We start from the raw sequence: 23,892 nt of genomic DNA on the forward strand, positions 1-23,892 counted from the left end.
TAAGTAGGTATATTATATCTATTACTGGTTAAAACTTAACTTTACAAAGAAAAAGAATAAGTTTATATTTATCCCCTTAGAGACTGCCCCGATTTGCTTACACGTGTATTTTCTTGAACCTTTGGCCTTATTGAAAACAAGCAGTTATTTTTCCTTAATTCATTCAGCGATTTATATAAAGCTTTAATGAGAATAGCTTAATTAGGGACTTAAATAATATTGATTTTCACGAAATAAACTGTGAAAATTAGTTGGAAAAAAAATGTTTGGTTTCTTAGAATAGTACAAAAAGAAACGCCCCCGGGTGGGCTCGAACCACCAACCTTTCGGTTAACAGCCGAACGCGCTAGCCAATTGCGCCACGGAGGCGATGACTGAGCACCCGAAATAGTCGTGTGATATCTATAGCGAGCATAGATGATTAGTCATGATGACGTCATTGTCGCGAGTCGTGAGGTTATCAATAGAAATGTTTAATTTTTGATAAGAGTTTAAAATTTTGATACAAGGAGCGTACGAATGAAAATGTGTTAAAACAAACACTTGTCGAAATAAAACACTTTTTAATCAGTTTTAGTTATAACCTATTTCTTTAAACGCCATAGTTTTATCTAGGTGCGTAATATTCATATGTCACCCATTTAACAAGTCATTATTTTAGGACTAACTTTTGAAGATAATCGTTTGCGTATGCGCAGTTGAAAGTAAATGGAAAGAGCTATGTACCTATGTTACCCAGTTTTATTTATTAAAAACTCAGCTGCTCTCTGGACCGGGTCTAGAAAAGTCTAGGTAGATAATTACACATTTTGTAAGAGTTGTATTGTATTGGATTGGTCCGGAGAGCGAAGGAAATTATGGAATGCTTCTACTGTCGCAAAAAAGGATCATATTTATTACAAGCTTCCGCCCGACTTCGCCCGCTTAGTGTTCGGTTATATCGCGTTTCCAAGAGAATTCTTCAAAAGTCTGTTCTTTCTCAAGGTCAACCCTATCTCTGTACCAAATTTTATTAAAATCAGTTTAGTGGTTTAGACGTGAAAGCGCAACAGACAGACAGACAGAGTTACTTTCGCATTTATAATAATAGTAGGGATTTATCTAGTTATCATATGACACAACAGCTGGTAACTACATATAATTAATTACTATAATATTAGTGTCGTGGCAGCAGTTAATTATAAACTTTTAATGTGGGCAGTAAAATTTAATACCCGTGCAGTCATTATTCACATAATGTGCATTGTATTTAGATGTTTCATGATTAAAATTAATTTAATTAATTTTAGGTTAAAAATATCACGAAAAATATAGTAAAAAAAAAACATATTAAAATGTCTCGTATCCGGATAAATAGAAACCTATGTCATTTATCAGGCTGTAGATAAAATAAGTCATATACCCAACTATGTGTTAACAAACGTATCATGAATCGTTGCTGGGGAGTTTGTTGCGCCACTTCTTCCCAGCAAAAACACATAGGAAGTGGTGACGGGCGGACGTTTTGGGGGATGTCTTTTGTAAATTTCATACGTTCGAAAAGTGCTGTTTTGGAGCCTAATTTGAATAAATGACTTTTGATTTTAAAACACTGAAATCAGTTCAAGAGTTTTGTAGTATAAGCCGGACAGACAGACAGACTTACTTTCGCATTTAGACTGGAAGCCGACTTTGGCCGACTCTAACATGGTTGGGAAAAGGCTCGCAGGATGATCGACTATAAAAATACACTATTTTAAAAATACAGTCTAGAAAAATATTATGAAAATAAATAGGCCTTTAGAAATATGCCTAAAGCCAATATTTGGCTTTTCGTCCATAGTGGCTCTTGTCCTTCTGCGAAACAATAATGGTTTTATTGTGTTAATAAAATAGACCTAAAATATATTTTCTACTGGGTAACTATTGTAGATAGTTTGGCTTTTAAAGAGCATAAAGAATGAGCGTGCTTTGTAGGTACAACTCCGCGCACCAGGTTAAAAACCTAAAGTCTATCTAAAATATGTAGAGGCTAGCTGCAACTGAAATATTTTTTCAGATCGGTTCAGTAGTTCCTGACATTAGCGTGCTCAAACAAACAAAGAAAGTCTTTAGCTTAATATTAGTGCAGATCAAGGATAGTTTCCTATAAAATAATTATAGTGTGAATCATCTATAGCTATTTTCACATAGTCTATATTCGTAGAACTATAAACGGCCAATGACTGTCCAATTTATTTATTGCTCCGAGAATGAGTCCTAAATCATCTGTGAGTAAGCACCTTGTAAAATGTCTTGGATTTTTTGCACTGGACTGTCTGTAATTAAAATGCAATTTTTATTATAGGCTATTAATTAGAGTTATGTTAACTTCCGTTGGCGAATGGTTTGGTGATCACGTCAGTCTTAAATCTGGAACAAACTTGGGTAAATAATAACTGATAAAAAGGTACTTATTTCTTCGAGTCGATGTAGTTAACGCTATCTGAAAAAAAAACACAAAATTAGACTCAACAAATGAATCATCTTAGAAACCAAAAGCAAACCAATATATCTAGAAATTTCTTGCTGATAGTACCAGAAAACTAAAACTTTTCAAAGAAATGCAATCGTAACCTATAAATGTCCTTCTTCTGGCTCAGTTGGATAAACATAGTCACTTCTTTTGCTTGTCAAGTCGCTTAATTGAATTGAGTTAGTATTGTCCCGTATTTTTGCTTGTTTGTACCACATAAAAAATACGACGCAGAAATAATAATAACACTCCCTCACTTCCTTATCCACACCGCAAGGAATCTTAGTAGATCCTTACCTGTGATTTGCGCAAATCATGCTCACTTGATTTATCTGAGACACCCACGTTGATGGCTGATTCATATTTGTGTTTATTCAAGATCTTGGAGCTCTCTGACTAGACCGAAGAGTATTGCGTTCTTTCTTTCTTATGTGTATTAATTTTTAAAGAATAAGAAAGAAAGTGCTTGGTGTGATTGGTTGAATGAATTAAGTAGGTATATGGATAGTAATCGCCATTTATGTTAACCATGGACTTTTTTCAGTGATTTCAATAGATATGTACCTACAAAGAGCCCTGCAATTAAAGCTGATGTCATTTAAGTTAAAACCTTACCTTACTTACCTTAATTTCAGTAGGTAAACAAAAAAAAAATGAGTCTATCCATCCTAAGGTTGTCTGGAAGAGATCGCTCTTAGGGTCGGTTCATATCTAACGGAATATGCGTCGCGTATTATCGGTCGCGTAACGCCAGAACTGACAAATATACGGTAAAACATTCAATCATTCACACATAACCGATGATGCGTTAGTGCGTCGATCATACATTTACGATACGCTCGACGCATTTTCCGTCAGATATGAACCGACCCTTAGCGATAAGACCGCCCATTATGTCACCTACTTTAAATACCTAGTTTAAGATCAAAAATGTAACATTGGTGTACCTAATAAAGAATATCTATCTATCTATCTATGGAGTTTCATGCTGATTCTTCTCCCTCTTGTTTCAAAAGAGCTTTCATAGGCCTATTTGCAATAAAAAATTACTTCGAAACGTATTTTACTTCGACATTTCATACATTACGCACATTTCATATTCATATCACTGGGATACCTACAAAAATATTTGCTCCACATTCATAGGTATAATTGTGTTTTGTAAGCAAATAACTCACATTTCTATTCTCATTTATTTACTAAACATTTTAGAAACCTTCATTTCATCTCAGTTCTAATTCATTAATTTTCTCAATTAGAATCATATAATTTAAATCATGCCAGCAACATATCAAAACTTTTAAGCCGGTTCGACGATCACATTAAATCTCAATTTAGAGTTCTAGCTTTATCTTAAACTAAATCAAAATCAAATTATCGTATAACCCACCCGAGTCTACTTAACCCATTAGTTAAGGCTCATTACACTAACGCATTTTTAAAACCTCATAACTAAGTTGTGAGTTGGTTATTAAAACCTAAAAGCAAACGAGAGTTATCCATCAGCGACTTTAGGGTTAAATATAAAGCTGAAGAGTTAATAGTTTGAACGCGCTACTTTTAGGAACTATTGGACCGATTTGAAAAATTCAGTGTTAGATAGCCTATTTATCGAGGAAAACAATAGTCTACTTTTTATCCGGGTGTACGATGTAGTTTCGACGCAAGACGGGTGAAACTGCAGACGGAATCTAGTAAAAATACATGCTCAAACAAATATTGCAAATTGAGCAAGAAGGTTCGCAATCAAAACGGCTCCAAACTTGGATTGGACCCAACTTGTCTGAGTTATACCGGCTTCACTTGGTCCCCAATAAAGTAGTTGGAATCCCTCTGAAATCCGTTCACTCCAGACCTCTATGATTTTCTAGTTTTTGACGTTTCTATACAAGTTTATGGGGCTCTAACGTGGGTTATGCATGAGTTGGATTCCAATCCGACTTGCAGTTTGGTCCTAGTTAAACTTTACTAGACGGTTCAAAGTTCTGTTTTGATTACCATTTTAGATTTTGTGACACGAGTAGGGGTTAACCTGTAAATGCTCTGGTATTTTTGGAGAATTTAGGATAATAAGTCAACGGATCTGTGTCAAATTACAAACACCTCATTTTCTTGCACGTCACGAAACTTATGACGTTGCGTGAATAGATTTCAAAGACACATTCTAACTAAGCCTGTAGGCAACTAAATAAAATAAAAAATACTTTCTAACTATACTTTTAAAAAATAACCAAAGCATTCACGCTTTCATAATAATTTATAACTAGCATTTTATTTAGCAACTTTTTTTTTGTAAACCATTTATTACATTCTAAAAAGCACATATTCATTACTTTAGTATGTCAGATATTTTTCAGTATAACAATGTTTTCATGATACATTAAAATTTCCATCTGTCGCTTTAGGAATCATTTGTTATTTCTTTTTATTGCGTTACAAAAGAAAAACATCCATTTTACTTTAAATAAGGTTTGAATATTTACAACACATTTCGTTTGAGGCTTCGTGTCGTTTTTGTTATTTGATAAATTTCGTTCAGTAAACTCAGATGGTTTTGTTAGGAAAATATTCCAATTCATGCTTGATGTCTGGGAATAATACTGTTTTCAGGTATTTTATTATTAAATACCCAAAGCTAAATTGTGATATTTTTTATTTAAATATTTTATACAGTGAAGTCACACTTGACTTCACGTTTTTTTTTTAATCCAATCACAAATAAACGTACTATTCGATACATCACAGAGGTCCACTATAACAACAAAGTATCCTTCACTCGATTACGGCCATTCTTTCCTCAGACGTCCGATAAAATAAATATGAACAATAATAAAAAAGGGGAAATATATTACGGCCTCGTTTGAGGCCAATCGCGTTATGACAGGTGACGGGCTCCAAAGACGAGAAACGGCCAGTCATCGCCAAATGATTATCGGCCTCTTTGGATGTCAGATCACTTTTCGTTATTGGCCCCGATTGAAAAAAGAATTTCTTTTTAACTTTTTTTTTCTTGTATGTACATCTTTTTGGCCTGTATTTTTTTAGAATCAAATCTGCAAATCATTTGTGGTTTTGATGCAATTTGGCTGTCAACACAATACTTAACTATAATTTTATAATTATTGTGAAAGAGATATTATATTGATTTTTACGCATTTTAGGTGTAATAGGACTATAAATAGATTTGTGTATAAATAACACGAAGCTAATTATTGCACAATACCGTTTAGTCTTTTAGTTAGTACGTAATATCCGCTAAACAGCACAACTTCAAAGCAAAACAATTTATTTAATGATCATAACTGATTAAAACGTAATGATTAAGCTTAATTAAAATCCGGTAGCCTTTCAAAATTTTCCTTTGTACGTCCTTATTTACACCTTGAGAGAACGTTATTAAGGCACCTCGGCTGCGATAAACCTTTGTACAAACCCCCTATTGTACTGTCAACCCCCTAAATCTTTTAGGCGTAATAGAAAATATTGTTCGCAAAATTAAGTTATCCTCAGCTAAGGATAATTTTGAGAAACTTTTTGGCACGATATTAAAATTAATGATTTTTGTCGTCGTAAAATTAAAAATTTTTTGGCCCGTCGGAATTGATAGGGTTAAAATTTTTACTTTTTTTTTGTTAAAAGAACTTAATTATGTTATCAGTTTTATTTTAGAAATTTAATCTTTAGGTCAAAATGGTTTTATTTTTTTATGCAAATTTTATTCATTTTAGTTCTGTTTGAGTTTAACTTTGGTACTTTTAGCTGCTACATAGCTTTTCACTATTTATGACTTCAAATTACAAATACTTAAGTCTCATTTACATGCTGCAACTTTTTAATGTGCGATTTACAAAAATAACTTTTTTTATATAATCAGTACCTATTCTTTAAGGCCTAAACGAAATTACCTACAAAAAGAACTACGATTAAAAATTTTTGCCCATTTAAAAAATACTACTAAAATTTCAATAAAACCTCCTTAAAACTAAAATAATCAGAAGACAATGAAAGAACAAATAGCTAAAGGATTTTCTTCGATGTAAAGTCCAGAGTTACATTCGGAATTTTGAAGTATGCCACTGAACTTGGTTCGGACGTTTCCGAGCGATTCGGTCCGAAGTCGCAGGATGCTTATTGGAAAACTTTCCGCCTTCCGATGTTATCCGAACGAATCTGATATAATAGTAATCGTTTCTCTTGAACGTAGTTTGATTTCCATTCAATTTCGTCTCTTTAAAGTTGACTGTGCTCTGGTTTTGTTCTTAGTCCGAAGTTTTATGCAGATCTTTTAATAATTTTTTGAATGTTGGTCTATAGGTTACCGTAGCGAGGTTAAGCCACTTATTACCTAAGTATGATATGCAATTGTCGAGGTTCAGTCTGTAAAATTGAACACCAAACTCCATAACTTTATTTTGCACGAGAACTTGAACTCGCTGGACAATATAGCCAGCACTGGGGGCTCCTCGCAATCCTCGCTGACAGTCTTTAATTTTTTTTTATAATTATTTGTAAATAAAAATATTTTTTGTTAATGTTGTTATTTCTATATTAATTGAATAAATATTACTACAGATCAAATCAAAATCAAAAACTAAACACAGTTTTATCTACCTCTCGATCCAAAATCGGTCTTTTGTCTTCTATTTAATCGTGATTTCAATCCGATGCTCGATAGAACAGGTGCATTTAATGTAGGTACTCAGTCTGAAGCAAATTCAACATTATTTGATCAATAAGACAAAGGAATTATTATTCTGACCTCTACATTTTGAATTATTACATTTCGATGACGGAGCATTTTTGCAGGCAGCGGTTAAGTTGGACCTGTCAAATTATTTTGATGTTATAATAAAATATTGTTTTTATTTTTCTTTAAATTAACTCGACATGTTGGAGGTTTTGTTTTCATTTGTAATTAGATTGTAATTAGATTTTTTTTATATCAGATGTTAAGAATTGCTATTTTACACAAATTCCACAGTAAAGAACTGAAACTGAAACTTATTTATTGCAAACATTTGTAATAAGTAGGTACATAAGACATGATGAAGTATACATAATATAGGTCCGCTATGTTTCGCCTGTCGGCATGCAACTTATAAAAAATTAAAATAACATTCTGATCTATAAGAATAACGTTCTTCTCTACATGAGTAGAGTTAGGAGGGAGTAGGAGAGAGTTCCTTAAGTACCAACAAATAATATAATAATTTAAACAAATGACAAAACTTTTGCTTCACAATATTACAGAGAAAAATGTACTTTCACTGCTCAGTAAGGAGAAGAATGTACGTTCGTACAATTTCAGCCCGGTACGTAATCTGCCAACCCCCCAGTTAAGCAGGGTAATGATAAATTATATTAAAATGATGAAAGTCATTGTCGTTGCGCCGACATCTTGATGCTACGAGACGGCGAGGGGTGACAGTCCGTTTTAATAGGGTTCCGTATGATTAATTTATTCTGCACGCTTAGATAAATGATCGTGTGTTGCCACTTGATTATAATATTAGGTTATAGAGTGTATTTTGTTTGTGGATATAAGCAAGTTAAAGATTAAACTAAACCGTTCATTCGGAATAAAATGATTACATTGATACGATAACTGAAAATATCATTTAATTTGATAATGTTATGCAAATTCCATTCCATTTAACAAAATCTTTAGACAACTCAACCCTTCTAAAACCTAATTAAAAAATTCTAAAAAAAGTCATACAAAATGAGTTGTATTAGATCCCCTCCGAGATAGAAACTTGATACAGCTACTGATAAGCCTACATTCCCTACTGAACCCAGTTAATTTTACAACATTAAATGTAAAAAAAGCCAATCCTCTACGCAGTTCCTCCACCGTAAAAAGTTTTGAGATCGCATAGAAGCCAAGTCCTGTTCAACTTTAATTGTAATAATAAATCAACATTTTGTGACTATATCAATTAAATAGTTTTGTTCATATTACAATAATATTGTCTTGGCCATGAGCACAAGTTAAAAGTCGCTCCTTGTAATAATGTGTAAATACCATTGAATTGATAAATTCTATATGGACATGATTTTACGATTGGACTGATTATGCACTGAAGAACTTAGACAAGGACTTAAAAGACTTAGAATTTGAGATCACCATGGACTAAACATCCGCCATAGTACATGTGCAGTTCAGTGATGGATGATACTGACTGTCATTTAGTAACGATTGAATAAACTAAATGTATTTAATTCTGTGATATTAAACTCCATGTTTGACTTTCACCTCTCCAAGATATGCCGTATTATATTTATAGTTTATTGTGGTCATGGCCAAGTCAATATTATTGTAATGTGAACAAAACTATTTAATTGATATAGTCACAAAATGTTGATTTATTATTACAATTAAAGTTGAACAGGACTTGGCTTCTATGCGATCTCAAAACTTTTTACGGTGGAGGAACTGCGTAGAGGATTGGCTTTTTTTACATTTAATGTTTTTGATGGGATTAGAGCCTTACTTCCTAAGAAAGAGTAAACGAACTACGAAATGTTATTTGTAAATTGAGAAAATAAAATAAGTTTGAATATATTATTTACGAAACTGTAGGTACGTATCTGATATTTATGAAGGATTACGATGTACTTATAAAAAAGAGAAATCTTTCTAAATATTAGTAATAGCCTGAGTTGCTTTCCCGTATCATAGAAACATTGGAAAGAAATGACACGTGAGATTTTTGTTCAGGTGCACAAAGTAGTTTCTAACGCAAATTATAGTTCTTATAACTTTCAAAATAAATGCGACATCATCACTCAAATTGAGAACTGGGGCTTCACGGCACTGCCAGAAATGTAATACAAAAAAGGGTATTAGTTACAAAAAAGGGTTAAGAGCTTAATAAGTTGTGAAACTTGATTTTCAAAAAGCGACGAACCTCTGCTTAACAGTACTGTAAATTGCCAATGTTACAACAATAACAACACTTGAAAACCGCTTTACCCCCCTAACTACGCCTTAATCTTGCACCCTTCTGCAATAAATCACTATAAATTATTCCCAATATTAATGCCTGTTATAATCGCAGTTCCCAATGGCACGTGCTGAGCAAAACGTGTTTGTTTTGTTCAGTAAGTTAGTAGGTAAGCTTACTGTTACATGGGGTTTTATCATCTTTACCACGCTTTACCCCCTGGGGACTGCAAACTTTTAGTCGGTTGAGAGTTTTAGAGTCGGCTCTTTAATTAGTATGGAGATGTGCACATGATGATAACGTGCACGTGATAACAAACAGGTACAGTTTTTGCAAAATTGAATGCCCAAGGATTGCGTGTGTGGCTCATAGGTAAGTACTTTCCTGCATTTCTGTCACCCGCTAGAAGTCTCAAATGATTCGTGCCTAAAAAAACTCTCAAACAGAACCGTGTTATAAATAGAATTCTCTATTTTACTATTGATACTGTTTGCCTTGATTAATATAATATTTCAATTCAAAATTAGTCGATCGTATTACAATCAAAAATACGCTGACAGAATATCCCAGCTTTTACTCATAGGAGAACTCAATAACGCACTGCTAGATGCTTTAAACACTAAGGCTCAAGTGTGCCGGTAACATAAACGGCAGTTTTCCTCAGTAAATTTTCATACAAAACAGCTATGTTCAGAAAAACGCACGTTTATGTTTTCAGTGAACTCAATCCTTAACATATAAACATAAATGATTAATTACTAACAATGACTGCGGATCATCCTTCATTACTGCTCACCCCTAGACGAGGGGCGTGATGATTGGCGTCTATGAATATTAATATAAGGGATTATTTCAAACCTGATCGCAGATTCAATGAAAACAGGCGTGCCTTATCTGTGCTGTCTGGTTTGTTAATGCAGCTGAATAAGTGTGCTTATGTTTATGGAAAATGTGCTAGGTGTTTTCTTGTGATTTTTGTTTAAATGCGAGAAATATATACATAGTATTAAAGATTTCTATATACTTACATAAGCTTTTTCTGAAATCAATAACTATCAATTTATTTATCCTTAGCTACTTTTATACTAGCTTCGGCCAGCGATTTCACCCGTTACTCGAGGAACTACTTCCATTTATATGGATATAAATGATTAGTTACTCTGATATATTTATAAGCTATATTACCTACTGCTAAGTTTCCTCAAATTTTTTCTAGAGGAACAATCATCCATGCCTAAGTACTTTCGCGTTTATAGTATCACATTAGTATTACATATCACACAGCTTATTTTATATTTTGCCCTTCAACAAAATTACTCAATAAAAAAACTCAGACACAACAGCAATCAAAACTTACTAACAATACTAATCCATTCCGATAAATCGACCCCAAAACTAAAGGCCATAATTACCGCACTTGCAAAAGCCATAGATCAAAAAGCGGGTATTGTAGTACTATCAAATGATAGAGCAGCCATTGTGCCGAAATGTCCGCGCACTACACAGTTATTGCTCGTCAAAACCCACAATAGCGCTTGTGTAGTTACAGCCTTATTCTGATTGGTATAAGTACGGGACTTTTGTTTTATTCGCGTAGATTTTTTATTTCATAGTGATGGATAATTGAAGGAGAAGCAACTTTATACTTTAGGTGAATATCTTGTCCTGACTAGTTCCACTGTTTGGAAAGCATGTTAAATTGGTCCCGCCCACCTTCCTCCTGCCATTTATTTTACATCTTTGTCAGTCGTTATGTGTAAAATCCAAAAATTAAGACATTAGTCTGACCTAGGGGAATCGGGATGCCCGGGTTTCTGGGTTGAGGAGGTCAGATAGGCAGTCGATTAATGTAAACCGCTGGATCTGGTGGATAAAAATGGATGGACTGGAAACCGACTCTGATATAATAGGGAAAAGGCTGTACGGATGATTCACATTTGCACATTCCCTTGAAACAAAGACTTACTTGAGAGGCAGTTTCTTACTTCTTACTGAGCCAGACTTATAAGCAACCTACCAACCAAAAGTATTTTTATCGACTCCAAAATCATTCCAAGCCTTATCTCCCAGAATAGGGGTTTAGGTTTCTGTTTAGGATCAGGCCCATGTCCGCCGTGTTAGCCCGGGGCATCGCTTTTGCGGACAACACGCCTATGTCCCTAGCAGATAATACAATACAGCTTAAAGGAATTTGTGCCGTCGATAACGATCGATAAAACATGGGACATCACGTTGTTAGGATTTATAATATTTGATTTATTAGCTGTGGTGTGGTTCGTGCCTCTTTGGTTGGTGTTTATGGTGACAGTTTGACTTTTAAGGAGTCTGGAATCTGTAATGTTTCTGTGTAAGGTTCAATAGAAGCAATCTAACTCGATGCTATAGCTGTACATTGCGATAAATTAAATCAAATTATAAATAACAGCTATGGCAATTATTGTTCTTACTATGTCAGCTGCAAGATTTTCAAACTTCTTAATATGGTTTCCTGATTGCAAACTTAGGTAGCATATTGTTTGCTGTCTAACACTTTTGTTCTACATATTAATTACTCGACCTATTTAATCTCAGTATGAGCTTTTGTTTAACGAAAAAAGAATTATTCTGTTTTAACATTTCATTTCGTTCAAGTACATAATTATTTTTAACTTCACAAAACAGGGGAACCAATTCATCAAAAACAAAATCCGGTGAAGAGTGTTCCAAACTTGAAATTGGAGTTACCGTCAAGAAAAAAACGGGAACTCAATAATTCCCGCTAAATGACTTTGTACAACACTGGAAGATTTTTTGTTTGTCCGTTTGTGTGTAGCGGAAAATAGATTAAAATGGCCCGGAGCTGAAAGGAGCTGCGTTGTGAAGGCACGCAGATTAAAAACAGTGGAAAAACTTGTATTTTTTTAACAGAACAAAAGTATACAATCTGCTAGAGCGCCTTTTAGGTCTGAATCATAGGCTTCGTTTATCCTTTGAAACGTATAATGAGAATGCAGTTTTTGTTATTCAACCAAAAGAGGTTTTGTATGAACGTTAGAATGAGTAAAACAGGAGCTTTTTAAATAAAAAAACAACCTTTAAAATATTTAATACAAAAAATATTTTTGCTTTAGAAACTACTCGTTTTGTCAGAAAAGGCTCCTACTATGTCAAAACAGTTTTCTTTCTACACGGCCATAGCACATTTTTACTCCTTTAATCACGCTTTGAGTCACGATCGACATCACCATAAAAACCATTTAAAATTCTAACCCATTGAGCATCGTACCAAAGCTACCAAATTGTCCACTAAGGTCACATAGGCCATAGATTTCGCACCATCGTAGGGTTAACAGGAGGTTAACCGAATCGCTACGTGGGAAAAGGCGAACCGCTCTTATTCTCACGACACTAAGGCAAAGCATTCATTTGCATGAACAACAATAATATCGGCCGATCTTCGTGCACTGTTTTAAGAGAGCTATTCAAATTAAGCAACTGTTTTTGGTTTTACTCTAAAAGGATGGCCTGGATCTGAGGGTTTAATGAATTCGTGAGAGGACAATGCTCTTGGATCGCTCATGCAGTGTTACTGTATGACTCATAAGGGTATCTGAAAGAGGTGCAATGCTACCGTTCCGCACGTATATATTAAGTGCTAGTTTCTTTTTAATTCTTAACCTTTAACATTTTAAGCAAAATAAGCTTAGAAATTGGGCACTCTGCTTTGGAGTTGCAACGGCTTTATCAATATCGAGTGCAATCCTTGCATTGAACTAGTTTCTATTTAGCTCAATGTGAATGGCCTAGCTAGGTAATCCATCCTATTTGTGATAGTTTATCAATACATATTTATAAATCTAATCAATGCACAAAATAACTACCTACACAAAAAATAAGGTTAGTCAACATTTCAAAGCAACTTTTAAGTTTAACTTGAACCAAAAATAAGTACCTGCCTAATAAAAACTCACAAAACCTAGATCCCTTTCAAATAAAAGCATCCATTACTTTCCATTCTTAGCGTTAAAAAATCAAACGAAGCAACTTTTCACCATAATCCAAAAGGTCATAAGTGATCTTGACCGACGTAGACGATACGCCATTTTTATTACCAACAGCTCAACTGTCATCGGCTAGTAACCCAAGTCTGGGTGACATTAGGTATTCATCCCGCAGGCTCGGCTGTGTCACCTCGGCCAATGGGAAGGGACAAAGAAAAGATTTATTGAGTACTGCTGTAGATAGGACAGCGATATCATGTGGGACTTTTAATTGGCTTGGTAAAAATTATGTGAATTATTGTAGAGGAGATTAGAGAAGATTTGTTTTTGGGATGATGAATTGTGATTTCATTTTTTTTTTTAATAATTGGGTTAAGTATGTTTCTATGCAGTTTTGCTTTCTAACGTGGTGCTTTCTCGTTCTAACTTTATGTAGAATATTGTCTAAAGTTGTGTCTTAAGCTTCATTACATGACGGAACCCTCAAAATCTTGTTAATAAATATAAAAATCTAAATATTAAACAAGAAGCTATTTAAAGATTACAAAATAAAATTAGAACCTAAACTCAAAGGAAGTTTTTACCCAACGCCACATCTTTTCCTTGAAATCTGTTTTCATCGGGACACTCGATAAGTTTTCGCCCTCAGGGCGTCGAAAGCCCTTCCCCGAAGTTCTTACGAAATTATTTGAACAAGACTTCCTATCCGACCTCCTAAAGCGACCAAACTATAAGAGACCCGCACACAAAACTGGACCCTAGGGACGGAGAGTTAACATTTCCTCGTATGATGAATTACATATGACTGATAAGGTTGAGATTCGCGTGCACAAGACGGGTGTAAAAAATATACACAAAATTGGCACTGCTCACCGTGACAGTGAAAAAAGTGAGACGGGTGAAAAGTGGAGGTTGAAACTATTTATTTTAAGAAAGTAATGATAGAAGTGTGATTGTCGCTCAAGTTTAAGATTTTAGCATCAAATGTTTACTGCTTTAACGTATCAAAAATGTGAAAACACGTCTGCAAATGTCTTTTTAGAATTAGATTATATAGAATTTTAATCAGCCATATGCAATAACTTGGAAGATGTTAGAAAAATAATTGAACTTTTGCCATTCAATTCTGAAAATCTGTAAAAAAAATGAATTTGCAAAACTAGTTAAAAACATTATTACTATGCAGCAACCGAAAATTCCAAAAAACAAACCGAAAAACAGTCTTCAATTACGGCGAAAATTCAGAGAACGAAATTCTATCGTTTAACACCAAAAATATGAGTTAAATTTTAAATTATTTCACGTACACCTCGTTTATAAAATACATTTGATTCAAGATTAAACTGAAGTGAGGTACGACATGTACTTTTACCTCATATTATATTACGTGAAACGTGTTGCTGTGGAAGATTGTCAAAAGTAAGCTTTTTTGGGTGCCGACGGTATGAGAAATCTTGATTAACTAGAAGTTGTAGAATCGCTCCTACATGCATATGTTACGCGTGGGTGTTTTGTTATGCATTCAAAAAACGAAATTGTTGACTTGAGATTACCAGGACTTCATAAAAAATAAACGAACTGTTGACATTTGCATCTACACAAACACAACTCTCTGAGATAGGTATTTTAGGTACCTAATAATAATATGCAAGACAACTATCTAACATGAAACTGCACTAAATGTAAGTTTAATTTTATACTACACAAACTGCGTTTGTATTTGAATCAAAGACGTTTAATTTTCTCAAAGAACATTACAAATCACTTAAGCAGAAACTTAAAACTAAATTCTCAATAGGTATAAGTTTTGATGTCATTGATTTGCAGTTGATTGAACTATTAATGAAATTGTACTTAAATACTCAGGTTATATGTAAAAGCATGTATAACGTAACATAGTCATTGAAATGTTATCGATAAAAAGTATAAAATTACGTTACGTGTAATGGAGCCGCATTTGAAACAACATTCCAATTTACACCAACTTTTAATCCATACAATCTATGAATAATAAATACCGATATATTTAATAGTAAAGCGTAAACAACTCTCATTATTACGCATTTATACATTCAACGTAAACATTCAATAGTCATTGAGACAAAATTCCCAATTTACATGCCTCTATTACAAACTAAAAATATATCATAACACCAATTACAAACGCCCAAACATGCTTAACTAAATATCCGATTATCGCTTAGGCTTTCGATAACGTGGCGCATAAACAAAAAAGGACATACAAAAAACCTCAGTAACAAATTCATTACGACGCAACACGATACCAATTCCATTCACAGCTGGGCTATAACGAGGCTATTTACGTGCGTATATGTAAAAAGTCCCACACCGTACGGTCCGGTGTCCCGCAGGGCTCTCTTCTCGGTCCCCTCTTTTTTAATGTGAAAATATGGAGTAATGACACATAATAAAATTCCTTTTAGACCGGACACGGGCTGGAAGGTTTTATAAATTAGTCTAAAATTTTAAGCGTGCACTCCATTCTTTTTTATCGTATGTAATTTGTACGTTTTATTTAAGTAGGTTCTTGAATGAGTTGGAAATAAGTTTTTCTTTATTTGGAGAAATGAATGGTTGTAATTAATGTTTTGCGATTTTAAAGTCGTTCTTTTAAAAAGCATTGAAATATTACTTGGCCATCCTTTTTGACCTTTAATAAACGAGGTTTTTGTGAAGTTTAAAATGTAAATGTAAACAGTTAAGTGGCAATATATTGTGTTATATACGAATTAAGTAATAACTGGGTTTTATGACTCCATTACTATGAAATCTGAAATATTACATTGTTGAACTTGATATTTATTAAAATAGATATAACAATATACGTAGAACTAATCACGCAAATAGATAAAGAATTATGAATGATGTTCCCTCCTTTGTCGTGTATGTTCACATGTGGCGTTAATTAGGCGTTAGCCATAAAAACACCGGTAGTATGTGTGTGCATACGAATACTAGGAATGTTCATTTTTGTAGAAGCTAAATTGTTTTAACATGTTTTTGCATTTTCCAAAAGATCTTTATCAGTAACTGTTCATATCACTACTTATAGGTTTTTCGCTTTAAATGCATTTCACTTTACTTGAATGAAACCGTCAATCCTCCATATTTTAAACGCATACAATTTTATAAATGAAATGGTATTTCTTTGAGCAAAAAGATTTTTATTATTGGTTTTAATATTCGTGGGTATAACGTTCGGGACAAAGGAATGGATGTCCAAAAGATTTATCGTTTTTACAATAAATATAATGTACTGAAATAAATGTTTTATGAAAAGAAAATATTTTTAAGGCAATACAATTGTTTCAGGCAATTATTTATCTAAATAAATAAAATGGCTGACGTTTTCATGAATGCACAGGAAAGGTTGTTTATGAATAAAATAATTAATGTAATTCTGTTAAGTATGTGAAAGACAATATTTTGTGAAAACGCTGACCTATGTCTAGACTGTAAGCAAGTTTAAATTGTTAAGAATAAGTATCTATTAAACCTTCCGTTAGCGTGCTCACACGTAAACTGGAGGAACTACTTCGGCTAGAACTACAAGGCTAGATAATAGTAGTCTATCCTTCATCAAGAAATTGTCTATCCAATAATACATTGAAAATAATAATAATAAAAAAACAAATATCCAATTTCAATAATTTTCGAACCGTCTGGCAGTTCTTGAGATTAGCACGTCCAAGCAACAAGTGGACTCTTCAGCATTTAAAAAAATCTAAAGTAGATCAAATATAAAAAGCACACGACTACAATAGAAAAATAGCTAAGACATTAACAAAAATTGTCTCAACTCCCCACATTTACCAGCCACCCATAGTTGTCAACATCTCAAATTAGATACCGACAAATAGTCGAGATACCCCGTCTTACTAATTAGCGCTGCAGTGTTGATTAACACGAATAATATAATATTTAATGTACACACTGTAGTTTTTGACAAAGGATTTTCGTGTCTTTGTAATTTGTTAATACAAAATATTTCTCTTTTGGAAAATTCTGAATGAAGAGCGTGATTTATTTACGATCTTTCGATACAACATATTTTGAATGCCTCTCAAATATAAATGTGATTTTGTTTTGGTGTCAACTAATCTGAAAGCCAAATATGAATGAGATGACTTGGTGTATTTTACATGTTGCTTCATGTGTGTTTTATTTATTTAGCTTGAAATTATTATGAAGTTTAAGAGTTTGTTTGAGCGCGCTAATCTCAGTAACCAAACAGGAATGATTTGAAAAAATCTTTCATTACAAGAAAGAGTCACTATCCTCGGGTGACGTGCTATCACTGGTAGGTTCGAGAAGCAGCTATTTCTTTTAAACCAAGAAAATCAGCAAAAAATCCCTATTGTAAAATAATTTTACCAGTCAATAAGATTAGTCTAACTAGCAAAATCCCACACCTAGTTAATTTAGTTTCACATTTAACTCAATACATAACACCCACTTGGAATAAATCAGAGCTGTCACAGGAACTGGCTGTCAACCAAGATATCTGTACGAATGGTTTTAATTAGCTGCCAAAGGGTTTATGTGACGTTTCAAAAAGACTGGACTTGCGTCTGGTTTTAACTGTATGATTGATGAGGTGCTTGAAGTACATAGTTTAATTTTGGTGCTATGTTTTAGAAGTTTTACCCACGTTTTTGTTAGTGTCCATGCCTCTTCCGATTCCTGAATGGCGTGTTTTTTAATTGTTGCTCTCTACTTCACTTCAGTTCCTTCTTTCATCTCGCCTACCCAGCATTTGCCGGAAATATATTGCGTTCAGCTTCCAGTCCTTACGAGATGCAACTGAGTGCCAGTATTGTGTTTGGAGCGATTATCTATCTGACTTAGTCAACCCAGTTAACCGGGCAACCTGATATTTCCGAATATTATTTTTCCCTTCTGTTCTTCAGGCATTGTTGGATCTTAGAAATCAGTAAATTCAGGACATAAAATAGTCTAAATCCCTCAAAGTATGTTTCCATTATGACCAGACCGTTTAAAAATAATTAGTAAGCTTCCTAAAATTATTTTTAAAAAGTCACGTTACCGCCTATATGAGGAAAAGGAGTGACCAGTCTTACGATGACAGATTAACTGAGTAACGCCCATAATGACTTCCAGTTAATCTAAATATAATACGTTGAATTCATTGCCAGAAGTTCATTTTATTTTTAATTGAATCGTTCATTACAAGACGCAATACGGATCTACTTATTATGATTTTTTTGTTTTAACAATAGCACGTTATATATTTCATTTATTTGCAAAAGTTATATGAACTGTTGAAAGTCGAAATAAAACAGACAGGAATTTAGACATGATGATAACTTTTTTGATCGATGGTACAATAGCGTTGTGTTTAGTGTGAAATCTAAGGAATCCATATTATTCTCAATGTCTTAAGTAAACTGTATTGTATATTGAAGTCCAATTCCGAGTCTAAAGGTTTATTATTAAGCTAATTTACATTTCAGGACAGCTGATAGTAATTTTGGTAACAACAGTTTGTCAAAAGAGTTAAATATAAATGTACTTATCCTTGACCCTTAGCTTCACTATCAAAAATGTCCCTCAAATTCTCCCTTAAAACTCCCCCATTTTAAAATTCTGAAGGTCACATTACCCATAATATCCCCTCCTCCTTTTATCCCTTTCGAAAAATCCAACATTCCTAATTTTAGGAGGGGCACAGTCGGTCCTGGCGCCCCTGTTGTGCACCTAGCTTATTTACGGCGCATCACTCGACTACCAGATGTATATCTGTGAATAAATTAAGCGGCGGACACATCGGCGGGATGACTTTTTAATGTGGAACTGATTGGTGGAATTGGTAGAGGAGTTAGATACCTCTTTGATAACTAGTCATAAATAAACGTAGGGAAAGTTAGACTATGAATGGAAAGGTAAGACTAAAGAAATGTGAAGTGTGAAGGCAAAATTAAATGTTATCTAAGAATTTCAAAAAAATCGACATTGTCTGTATAGAGGATACAAATGGTCTTAGGTCCCACCGGACAAAAGCCTTTTTTTAAAGAGTAATAAGCTTAAGAGGGATATAAAATAATCCTGCTTATTTGATACTCATAACACAGAAATAAGACAGTAAATTTTAATTGTGTATTATCTTACGTCAGATTCTCAAATAACTTTTTAGAAAGTTCAACAGTATTTACCGTCTTAAATATGGTTTCAACAGCTCTATACAACTCTTAGTATCCTTCACCATAGTTAGTCATAGGCTATCAATATCAACTTATCCGAAGAGGTATGATAATACACCATGTATTAACAGACACCATCATTTGTAACCCATAATACTTAGTAACAAAAAAACAACGAAAGATATCGATGCAGGACTCGATTCAAAATCGAGTCGGATTAATTTTTTGTTGAACACCAAATTGATATGGGATACAAGGAGTACGGTAATGGAAAATAGTTATTTTTGTTTATTTGTTTATAGTGCTAACGATACATTGATTTATGTGAGATCAATCGATTAGGGGTTTTTAGGTCTTAAAAATAATGGTGTTTAAAAAAAATCGAAATCTTAACAAGGTGTCGATTGTGTATTTTTATTAAGATTTCTATGGATCCATCCATAATGTCTTATATTAATGTTACCATTTTACACGTCATCTTGAATACCGAATTGAAAGTAACACAACAATACACGGATAAGTTGCCAGACGTGGTGCATCAAATCTCCCCAGAATATTTATTTCATTTATGGGGAAATTAAATAACATAAATTAAATCCCCATGAATTACCTACATAAAATGTGTTTGATTTAATTTTGGCTCAATATAAAATGGTTATTTCTAGAATTAGACAAAGTTAAGAGTAATTATTTTCTCCATACACCTTGTTGTTTTTCTCCCTCATTTTCGAATAGGCACTTCTTTGGTGATTTTTTCTCAACATCTCTATAAAACCCAATATTTACCCCAAAACCGAGGAATAACCTCAACCAGGTAACTCTACATGCAACACACTTAGTCGTTAGGTTTTTATGACCCCCATAAAGCAGTGAGGACGGTTTCCAACACAACATAGACGGTAACACTGTACTTTGTAACATTGTTACTTGTTACCTCAGACCTTTCAATCAACTGGAAACGCCACAGTGCTTTCAATTCTGCTAATAATACAAGAGCATCGCTGTAAAGCCTAAATAACGTTGTACAATGTTATGAAATAAAAATTGTGCAATAAAATTTTGGTCGCTAAAATTATTGTGCAATCGTGCTCTTATTACATCCTGCAATTCGTAATATTGCGCAACTAAATTGACCATCTACGAAGCACCTTATTTGTAACTCTATGTTATAGTATGTGCGTCAAGTTCATGTTTGTATTTTTTAAATTTTCTTTGTATGCGTGTGTTGTAATGCGATCGAAAATTCCTGAATGAGCTACATATGTATGTGCTAAGAACTATTTGTTACGTTTCTTTGCCTTGCGAAACTTATGTTTTGACATAAGTTTCTTAAATAGATTTATGCTGACGGTAGTTCCAGTTGGTTTAACGCTCTAAGCTAACACATAAAGTTACATTGTGACCATGATAATGACTTTACGCTCCTTAAAGACGTTATGAAAAGATTGTTGTACAACATTTTATTAGGGATTATGGTTTGAAGATCTTTTCAGTGACTTTATGGTGCTCAGTCTCGGGTGCTTGTTATTTCGCTATACTTAAATTAGTTTTGATTTTATTTGAGTTTTATTGAGTATAGAGAGGAATTTGGAACATGTTCAAAATTAAATGATCATTATAAATGCTCTGAATTGGTATTTTTATTTCGGTTCGGAAGAAGAACACTGTTTTTTTTTGTTCTTCTTCTTTTGACTAACAGTTCTATTTAGAAAGAAATCTCTATGTTGTATGCACGTTCCTGCTGGAATGCAAATATAGCCATCACTCTATATTCCATGTTCCACACTGCTATCCATTAAACTAGTCCAAAAAGTTTCAACTACCCTCAAACCTGCACCATGTACACACATCGTATCGTTGCGATTCGTTACCGTTCGCCCAGCACACTTGATAGCAATTAAATTTTTACTCGATTCCCAGTTTCCAAAGGCTTTTTCACTAGTATCGAATGCGTGGACAAATATAAAGCAATTCGATAAAAAGCCAGTCCGATATAAAACAAGGCATGGGAAGAGTGTGCCGCATGGAGAACAAAATGACGACCGGAGATGTCATAACGCCAAATCTCATAAGAAAGTAGCGCGCCAAAATGGTGTTTGGAGGACGAGGAACGTTACTAGGTCCCTCTTAACATATGGCTATGAAACCCACCCATTATTTTCAAAATAAAATCACCAATCAATCATGACCAATTTTTGAAAGATTGGTTTTGATTTAACAAGGAACCCGACCGATTCGTTAGTTCTATTACCTGATTACGCTTACCGGACGTTACTTGACCTACAAGAAGGCGCCTGACCTACCTTCCATATAGCATCTCCACTATCTTTCCTTCCTCTATGTTGTTCCGAATCGCATAAAGCATTCGATTTTGCTCAGCAAATGTGATTTTTAGCAAAAATTGCATGCGCATTGTATAATGGTATTATTTTTAAATTGATTTTGTGTTGTTACGTTCTTTTTAATTGTGTGTGTTTCTCGTTTTGTTGATTGTAGCGGAATAAATTTTGGATGAGAGATGATGGCTTTATCACAATTTATACTGCTGTATTTTTAACGTTTGATTCGATTAGTTAGTGCTTTGCTTCATTAGGCTTTTAGTTGAATATTTTTTAGCTTTTACAATCGTATTTTAGAAGCATCATTTTATAAAATGATAGCGGTGAGGTCAATAATAACTAACTAAATAATTGTAAATTAGTAGATGAAATAGGCACCAAAAGAACAATTTGATGGACTTCAAGAACAGAAACATTGGTTAGAAAATAATAGTGAATACTGAATATATGGTTAACAGATGTGTCGATTAGGGCGATACTAAAATTGTAAAGATAAAAAAATATCATCATTACTTATGTGAGCACCGTAACAATAATAAGCGAGATACTTATGTATTATAAAGATTAATATTTAAAAATTCTTCTAAAACCCTACAAACTAAATTCAAACTACCAAAATTGAATACCAAAATCCACAAACATAATATATTCAAAACACAATATAAACTAAAGTCGTGGCGTACGACTCAATTAAACACAGTTGTCCCGTGCGCGCTCGCCCTAACCGCTGCCATTCGGTCGAAACGGATGGCTCCCTTGGGCCGGGATCTATTTGCGCAGTGTGCGCTGCCCTTGTCGTGAGACGTTCTGACGTAAACCCGTAAACCCGTAAGCCCGAAATATAGTTGTTATATTATATGTAGTAATATTTCGTTGTTGGGTATGCATGCGATGTGTTGTTTGTTTTTTTTTTTTTGGTGTAATTAATGGTAGTTTTGACATGCTTGTTTTGGGTATACACACCGTATTTGGTTATCAAATATTAGTTAAAATAAATTGGAGGAAGTGACTGTCCTCGCCATTTGCAAGTTTTCCGTTTCAATTTAGGGGTGTTCATTATGGATTGTAGGCATTATTTAGTAATATGGATTAGAATTGCGATCGGGCTTTAATGCTTTTGAAAAATCTAATTTACTTTACCCAAATAAGTTTCAGAAATTCATACCAGTTACCAGTCCATACATTTGTTTCTTTATCTCTCTTGATCAAATCTTTCATTTATCTTACACATAGACCTAAAAAATAACATACCTTTTACTCCTGCTGCGTCCTCTTACTTTCATAGGCGACCTCTAAAAAGTCACCAACACCAAAACTTTCAATTTGACTCCCCAAAGTAATAAAACAACATGAATCAGTAACAATCCCTTTATGCTATAACATCATAACCTGGTTTCGTTTAGGTCGCGAAGTATTGCTCCCTTGAGTACGAGTCTATTTACGCAGGGTCGCTTGGTCGCATGGTCGCTTGTAGCCGTGAGAAAACATGAGCTCAAATAGTTAGTTGTATTTAGTTGTGGATTAGAAGTTGTGTTTATTTTGGATTATTAAATGCGTTTGAGTATTTATAAATTGATAAATAAGATCTTGACTATAATATCATAACCTGGTTTCGTTTAGGTCGCGAAGTATTGCTCCCTGGAGTACGAGTCTATTTACGCAGGGTCGCTTGGTCGCATGGTCGCTTGTAGCCGTGAGAAAACATGAGCTCAAATAGTTAGTTGAATTTAGTTGTGGATGTAGAAGTTACGTTTGGTTTGGATTATTAAATGTGTTTTAGTCCTAATTGATTAATAGGTTGATGACAATTGATGTCTTGATACACTCTAACTTCTTGCTTGTCATTTACTTTAAAAAAAATGTGTGTCTTCCGTGCTACACAAAAGATTAAAAGATGTAATTGGGAAAAAAGCTGTTCAGAAATTAAGCAACAATTTCTTCTAAATGGTT

General features: G+C 33.8%; 1 non-coding gene across 1 annotated transcript; it reads right to left on the reverse strand.

The window, feature by feature from the left end:
* Positions 1–295: 295 nt before the first annotated feature.
* On the reverse strand, positions 296–369 carry Trnan-guu (transfer RNA asparagine (anticodon GUU)). The gene has a single exon. It is a non-coding gene; the product is annotated as a tRNA-Asn (tRNA).
* Positions 370–23,892: the final 23,523 nt, after the last annotated feature.

The sequence above is a fragment of the Helicoverpa armigera genome, chromosome 6, assembly GCF_030705265.1.
Source record: "Helicoverpa armigera isolate CAAS_96S chromosome 6, ASM3070526v1, whole genome shotgun sequence".
Taxonomy (NCBI): Eukaryota; Metazoa; Arthropoda; class Insecta; order Lepidoptera; family Noctuidae; genus Helicoverpa; species Helicoverpa armigera.